Raw genomic sequence first — 8,861 nt, forward strand, 5'->3', positions numbered from 1 at the left:
CGTATGATTGCAAATAGTAGTTTTTGCATCATGTCACACACTGATTTTCATGCCTATATTACTGTATGTGGCTTGGAGTTGTGGAATGATGTATAGTAGCAGAACGGTATGAACAGGTAATTGTGACTGGGAAAAATGATAACCATTTAAAGTAGAAACTGTACTACATTCAAGGATCAAACTGTATGGCAGCTTCTATTCACTTACACAACAAGCGAGATTCCTCCTAACCCAACAGGCCTTTGTAGCAAGATACCTCCCACAGGGCAGCTCAGAATGATGGCTGCTGCAGATTAAGTCAAACGCATTGCAGTCTACTGGTCTCTTTTCTGTTGCACATGCACGTATACGTGTGCACACATACCTACGGTTCTTTTTCCCAGATGAGGCTAAGGAGGAGCTTTAAGACTCCATGGATATCCCTGCTGAATTTTCCTCAGAACGATTCCACTGAAAAAGGAAGGCTTATCTGCCTGAGGAACCTAGCTGCAAGGGTCCCTATTTTACAGGTTTTCACAGAGCTGGTTGCCATTTTTTGTTGACTTGTACAGTACTCTTGTTACACAATGCCATCATCCACAACCGAGATACTGAATCAAGCAGACTTCTTGAATCTGAGTGGTCAATGAACAACATAGCTGGTGCATGTGGAAGAAATTTTGCCTTGTCTGACCAGCAGAAACTTGCAGGCAGAATCCTCTCTTGAAAATTTATGCAAAGTATAGCAGATATAGGATGTGGAGGTAAGTAGTTCATTCCTCTTCCTGCTTGCCTTGGCCTGTCTTCTGATAGCACCCAGGAAGTTTCAGTGCTGTGGAGACAGCAAACAGAAACCACTGCTGTCTCCCACCTTTTTTTTGGAATCCCTCAAAATTCATTTCATTATCTTTGCTTTTTGAATAGAAAGTAGTACGCTGGCCTTTTGCATTAATTCACTATCCTCACTGCATGTATTAGCACAGCAAACACTGAAATTTGAAGGATCTGTCCTCTTTGTATTAGACACTGCAAAAGTGTATAATGCAACATTTCTATCTGAAAGCATTTTTAGTTTAATTTAGGACTGTCCTGTTTCTCTCTCCTGCCTGCCTGCCTGCCAAAACTACGGATTTCCCATAATGCCTACAAGAAAGAGAGGAGATTGATCTGTAAGTCGAATTCCCTCAAAGTTACTCCACAAAACAATCCCAAGTTACTTAGGAAGGATCTTTTACACAACTGGTGAAAAACTAACCCTGATAACAGATGAAAGTTTGTCTCCTGTAGCAATTGCCTCATACATACAGCTCTCATTTTCACGATTGCATGTTTGTTTCACAGTGGCATGGTCCTTCTTTATTCACAGACTGTAGGTAGTTTCAATTCAGCACCACACAGAAGTTGCTGAAGTGAGAGACTGTCAGCTATTTATTTTTTTGCATGTGAGCATTTCATTCGGGAACTATAAAATTCTTCATCCTCTCTACATTTTGTAACGGAGAATAACTTTGAGCCCCTTGTGTTTTAGTTCTCTTGATCTATTGACCACACATTTTAAGGAGAGGCTGACAGCTAGCATGTCAGTTATTTTCAGATATCTGTCTCTGTCAAATTCAGAAATCCCAAGAAAATAAACGAAGTGCAGGATTATAAATACACGTGAAATCAGAGCTGTCATCACTCTCAAGGATTTTCCATTGTGCCTGCTGCACTATTTTTAAGCTAAGATTTCCCAGATGTTTAGTAGGAATGTTTAGAGTAAAACATTTCATTTTTCTGATGGCTGCAACATTCTTAAATTTAACCTATTCCTAATTCAGTTTATTAATTCTGCTGTGCCTGATTTGTTATTCTCACTTGTGTAAGCAGAATAGAATACTAAAAATGAAGTTTAGCAAGCCTATTACAGTTCTCATATGGCCTGAAAGCTGTTATTTCAAATTTTGAGGTACACTCAGTTATTTAGAAGAATAAAATGTGCTAGAGACACCCTGAAAGAAAGTTCCTCTTGTGTGTTCACTCTGGCCTTCAGAGACTAGCGCTGGGTCTCTATCGCTCTGAGCCGTAGAGGAGCAGAGCAGGAATCATCCTCTGCATTGTGTTCCTTCTGCTAGCCAGTGGTTTACTGAATACAGCTCAGAGAAGATTGATTTAAATTTCCAATTTTAATTATGATTTACATTAGCAAGAAGGGAAACTTTATCTAAAATTTTAATCTTATTTTACCTTGGTAACTCTGATAGAATCTAATAGCTTCTTCTTTTTGGTCAAGCCAGAGGATATATTATAGCTATAAAATTTAATGCAAAGAACTTCGTAGTTTAAACACATTTATTCAGAAATCTAATTTTTATGATGGTTGAGAATGGTGACTTATCCATTTCTTATGTCCTATAGGGTTGATTTTTACTTGCTTTTCTTTTTTTTTTGTCAAATTGCACCTGGGAGAAAATTGGATTCCAACTGAAAAAACATGTAAAAGTACAGTTTTAGAAGTAGCTGATCTTATAGCCTCACATTCACAATAAGGCTTGTTGTGTTTTTGACTCTCATTCAGGCTCAGATTATGTGCCAGTCATTAACACAAACTTAAATGCAGGATGTGCAAGAAATAGTCCCTCTGAATCCTTAGAAGAGGCAACTCTTGTCAAAATAGATCTAAGGTACCCACTTCCTCTAGGGGCTTGTGGAGTGACCCTCATCAGTGCAGGACTCTGGTTTTCTTTAAAACACCAGCAGTACACGTTTACTACTTTATCACTACTTTTCTGTGTAGCATAAATTATTTTAATTGATAACAGTAACTTAGCCCTCCAAAAAATTTCCTGAGCCTCAGATTCAGCTTTATGTATACTTAGTTTAAGAAATAAAATATATTTAATTTAAATAAATAGTCACATTAAAGCTACAATGTTATTTTTATTTTTGGAGCCTCATAATAGTTTTACTTTGCACCCCTCAGAGAATAGGGCTCAACTATAGGGATTAACTTCTTCTGACCTATATTCTCATGATGGGCAAATAAGGTTGGGTGAAAAGGTTGTGGATTGTGAAGGTCTGTAAGTTTGTCATGATTTCTTCCACAGAAGATCACTGCTTTCAAGTCTCTGTGTCTTCCATGGCCTCTTCCAAACCCTTTACTGAAGAAAGAAAAAGCCAGAAGTTTCTTGCACGAAAGCTGAACTGGTGAGCTTTAATTATCTACAGTTCCAGAAGATGACAGTAGTGGATTCCTGGCTCTGAAGCCTTTTAGCGTACTGTTTCTCTGACCCCAAAGAAACTCAAAAGATCACAGTATTAAACAACAGCAGCAAAACTAGTCTTATCAGATGCCAGGGCTTGATTCTGTTCCTTATGCATGGGAATCTAGTGCCATTTGAGATGATATAAGATATCCAAGATATCTATATGGGCTGGTGGGTCTGACACAGGATGTATGGCAGATGCGTGCCTTCTAGAGTGTTACCGAGGGCCAGGCAGGGTACTGTAAGGCATGCCAAGTGGCAATAAACATGTTGGGAAACTGAATCAAGCCCCTGCTCTAAGTCTAGCAATAAACTGCTGAAAGTATTTGCAGGAGAATCTACTATGACAGGCCAATAATTCCCAAATTTATTTTTTCACAGATCCTCATAAAGAATTGGGGAGCTGATGCAGGTTTCATCTTCACTGGGCATGTGTCAGGCATGGCAAGCTATATGGCTGCAAGGGGGCAAAAGTGTATGTTACAAGCAAGACCATGCTCTTTCCGAACAAAGACGACGCTCAGGAGCAAAGGTGCTATACTAAGGCAGTACATGTCCCTTTCTTTGACACGTGACCCAATACACCCTGGTAATAGGTTGCACCACTGTGGTGCTTCTGAAAATGTGCCTCTTGGGTGCCCTGGACAATGCGTGTAGCACTCTGGATTGCTACTACCTTACAGAGCCTAGACTTAGGACCCCAGAGAGCCAACGTGCTGATCGGATAAAAGTATTTACCTTAAAAATGTTTTGCTCACATCTGAATGAAGATTCAAGCTGCTTCGTATCCCTTTATTAAAATAAAAAAGTTTCCACATTCGAAAGTTTTGCTCTACTTTGTATATAACAAGCTACTGCGATTCACTTTTCTGGTAAGATCTTATATAAGCTGCAGAAAGGTCAGAATGTTGTAGCTAGGTTGCTTACATTCACTGCCCATAGTCATCAAATTACATCAGAAATGAAGTCATATAATTCGTTTTGCCATCCAACATACAGATGTTAAGATTGCACTTAGGGTCTCTCTACCTGTAGATGGAGTTATCATGGTTTATATTACAGGAAAGACTAGTATTTGTGCACACCTCCTTTTCTTCACACTCTCTCTCTTTTTTTCTTACTCACAGAAACATACAGAGGCTCTTACTTAAGAGATGCTCAAAAACCATAATGCTAAAGTTCTTTGACTCTAGGGCATTAGCCCTCTCTGAACAGCTGTAATAAACAACTGAAACAGCTAAGAGTTTTAGGCATCTGATCTCTGGAGAAAAATTCAGAATTCCACAGAAGGTGTCTATGTGGTGCCTAGTGGGATGAAGGCAAGTCAGAGTGACAATCTGAAAAACCTGCATGCTGATGTGTGTGCTATTATCTAAGAAGAAATGGTAATCATGCTAGGTGTCTTAAGCACTGAGCCTCTCTGTAGCTTAGATACTTGATGTAGTTCTGCAGGAAGATGTCCTCATCCATCCAAAATGTTCGATCCGTTTCAGGATCCTTCTCTTTTAAAATATAATCAGAGAAAAGGGACAACCGCCCACTCTTCTGTAATAGACTGCACTTCAGAGTACACAAGAGATTCAATTCCTTTATCAATACGAAAATACTCAAACCCACATCTCCAGTGTCCTTTATCGCAAACCAGGAGACACAGTGCAGCAAAGAGTTTAAGACTGGTGGACAGGGTGAGAGAGTAAAACTCTTCATCCTATTGGTTACGGTACAGTCTTGGAAGGAGAAATCTTGAGATTCTCATCCCTGCTCTAGGAATAATTTCTGTGTTTTATTCTGTTTTTAACACAGTACATACCTATAAAGCAGTAATGCATACATTCAATGATTAACTCCTTTATATACCATTTTTCTTGTACTATTTACCTCAAGGCATAGTTTAACATACTCCTGTTAAGACTGTTAAACATGTATTACTTATTATTTACACATTACTAAGTTAACGTCAGCCAAAGAAAACTTCTCATTACTTAAAGTCTGAGTGAAGTACGGAGACCCACTTTAAGGGACACTCCACACATCCTTTAGAAGAGAGCTCCACCAAGACAGTTTGTCTGAGTGTCCAGACCTTTGTAGTTGCCCAGCACTTCCACAGATGACAGGATAGCTCTGAAGTTTGGAGTTGCTCGTCATATTATATTATTTTGAATATCATATCCTATTATTTTGAACTATATCATATTATTTTGAATGAAATCTATGAGATACATTTTCCTACCTTTGTTCCATCTCATATGAAACAACAGTCTGGCTTTATGCCACAGTGTGTTATATTACAGGAGCTGTCATAATAACAAAAATCTTAAGTTCTGAACCATTGTGGTCCTTGACTGTTATTTTTATGAGCAGGTACTCATTTCCCTGGCTAATTTCCAACTCGCTAGTAACAACATCACCTACGTCAGTCTCATGTGTAGCTGCAGTCTGCGCTGGTTGAAGCATGACATTTCCAGCGTAGGTCTGGTTCCTTATCACAGGGCGATAAGGTAGCAAATGTCTGAAACAAACAACCCAAATGTGAGTATTCCTGCACAGTAAGTAGTTTTCCGACATTTTCTTCAGCAAAATTCGGCAGACTTTGTACTACACTGTTACATTCCTGTTCTGAAAATAAGGAATTTTCTATATTCTTACAGTTACCATACATCTTTTTGCTTCCCCTGCAAGGCTATTGTGACCAATAACCCATAACAGTGAAATAAAGTAAGAAACTAAACAAATACCACATGTAATTTGTAGTGGAAAATTTGTGAAATTTGGAAAATTTGTGCAGTGGCATGGAGCCTAATTAATTAACTAAACTAATTTTCCATATTATCACTTTGCATATAAAATACTGCAAAATGAAAGCCGGTGACAGAATTTTTAGCACGTAAGAAAAGGACGTTGCTGTATCTCATGTTCATGAAAAGAAATGCCTTGGGGAAACTCTGAGTTAGTATTCCTGTCATTGGGCACTAGAGGTCATCAGTGCTACAGACACGGGGAAAGGGATTGCTTTTACGATCTTGAGTAATACAGACAGAGGCCTCAATCTCTCTCCTGTGACTTTCATTTAAGCTGTTACTGGAAGTTCTTTGGCGTCTCAATTTTTGGAAGAGTGAGAAGATTAAACTATTTCTTTCAAGCACGATATGTCTCAGATGTATAGCTGTGTATCTATTTGAAAGAGATGGGTTTCTCTTGAAAATATGATTTATTCGTCCCTCTGATACTTGAGAGTTCCTTGGCTGATACCTGCTGTATTTGAGCTCTGAGTAATGTTGTTGAGACAGAACCACAGAACACCCAGCAGAAACACATGTTGTTTCAAACGAAACAGCATGGCCCATTTCAAGAAAGAAACAGTGCTCCTTTACTGGTTCCATGTGTGGTGTGTGAAGGGTTCACTGAAGCAGAACATTCAAGAACACCAACTGCATTTTTTGAGTAAGAGACCACACCACCTTTTAATACACTCAGGACTTTCCATTTCTATGAGTGATACTTATGACAAAATACCCCAAGTCCCCATGAATGTGAAGACACAGAAAGTGCTCAGAAATGTACGTATGATATGCTAGAACACGGTCACTCTTTGGAGAAAATATATCCAGCCTTTAATTTCTAGAAGATAGAAATTTAGTCAAAATATGTTCTACCGTAATAATAGCTAAATTTAACAGCCTCGAAGTTTAAACATTGTATCAACTATTCATGTAATGCACGATACTAACATAATCCTAACTACAGAATAGGCTTTTTGACAATGATTCATTTTACAAAAGCAAGAAACTGGTACAGTGTAATAAAAATACTACTGGAATTATGGAGACCGACTATAAACAAATTATTACCTAACAAAAAGTTTTCTCAGTACACTGAACATTATTCCCATTTTAATTATCAACTCAAAGATTGTTTTGACAAAGATTTCATAAGATTTTGGATATTAGGCCTATCGCAGATTGAAATTTTGGTGAGAAGTTACTGAAACCCGATAAACTCTGAAACCTACATTAAGTAGCAATACTGCACAGGGTTTCTTCATGCTTGCTTTCTTCACGTAGGTTTCATCTAACTTTGAACTTCTTTTACCTCGAGATACAGTACATAAAAAATGTTTTAAGATATGCAAAGTTAAAAATCAGGCAGGCAGGAGAAATCTTCCCCTTGAAAGAAGTAAAAACAATTGGACACTCTGTGCTATATATTTTCACTACTTTGTTTAAAATAGCATATTAGTGTACTTAAAACACTTCAGAGCTGTGAGTTATTTATGATGCTGTAAACATACAGAAAAGCATGATAGTCACATTTTCCACTGCATCCAAGGAGACAAATTTAAAATTACAGCTATTGGAAATCTGCTTTATGAGTTGTGTGAAAGGTGCAGCTAAATGCAGTGCTGTAAACTTTAGTCTACAATATCCTATGTACTGTAATTTCTAGATAGTTGTTAATAAAAGAAAATATATCAAGCTACATTGAGACTTCTGGCCATGTTCAGACTGTTTTACACCCTTATGAAAAGAAAGCAAAGGTACACGTGACTCTGGCCCATGTCATATATATCCTTCTACTAGTAAGACACAGAGTAAGAATACGGCAAGATACAAGTTAACGCATGACTTATGATCAAAGGTGAGCAAGGAAGACAGCTCAGATCAGCAGTGAGGCCTCTCAAGGCTCTCAAGTGTGAAGCTTTGCAAGTTGAGAGGCAGATCTGGGACACAGAACTTGGTGAAAGGTCTCTCCTTGGGAGCTCCTGCAGCTTTTGCTCGTGGGCTTTGCACCAGCGCAACATAACAGGAGCACAATGTGGTGTAGCTACAATACTGCCACGTCCCTGCCCAATCCAAGGTATCTCCTATACCGAGGCAGCACATGCGGGAGGGAGGATGAATGGCCAGCAACAGCTAACTCCATGGGGCAAATGTAATTGCTTTCTGCTTCTTTTGGGCAACCTCATCAGTGCCAAGCAGCATCGGTGCATTCCAGATACATAGTCTTCCCTGCCAGCAGAATTTATCCAGTAAGTCCGAACTGGACTGCTTTAAACAAACGTTATATTTTACCTTAATCTTAGTGCACTCTCATAAAGGCCAGTACAGTAAAGAAAGCGACTTACTGGATTATGAGATACAGCTCTGCAACCACTCAACAACAACAACAACAACAACAACAACAACAACAACAACAACAACAACAAACTGGTTTTCAGCTGGATCAGTTTCCTGCTGTCAGGGAAGCATGTGTCAATACAAATGCTGGTACTGGCACAAGACAGCAATCACAGGAAGGGACGAGAGGGAAGGATGAGACTAACACTTCTAGCAAAAGTGTGAATTAGCTTGACTGAAAAGTCATCACCGAACTGCAACGTGTATTGTATGAATACGCCAACGAAAAGACAGAAGTTGGCATCAAAAGACGTGAGAGTAGGCCCTAAATTGCCCCCTTCATGTAAAACATTCAAAGGTGTTGATAGTCAGGATATGCTACTAAGCTCATCCCAAGCTTTTGTGGATGTGGATCTCAGCAGAGGGTAAGAGCATTAGAGCATATGAGATGGGGCAACGTGGCTGAGTTTGAGGAACTAAGGATTTTTTCTTTGCTGATCTCAGGGAAGCTTCTGACATTTTT

The sequence above is a fragment of the Struthio camelus genome, chromosome 4 (assembly GCF_040807025.1).
Source record: "Struthio camelus isolate bStrCam1 chromosome 4, bStrCam1.hap1, whole genome shotgun sequence".
Lineage (NCBI taxonomy): Eukaryota > Metazoa > Chordata > Aves > Struthioniformes > Struthionidae > Struthio > Struthio camelus.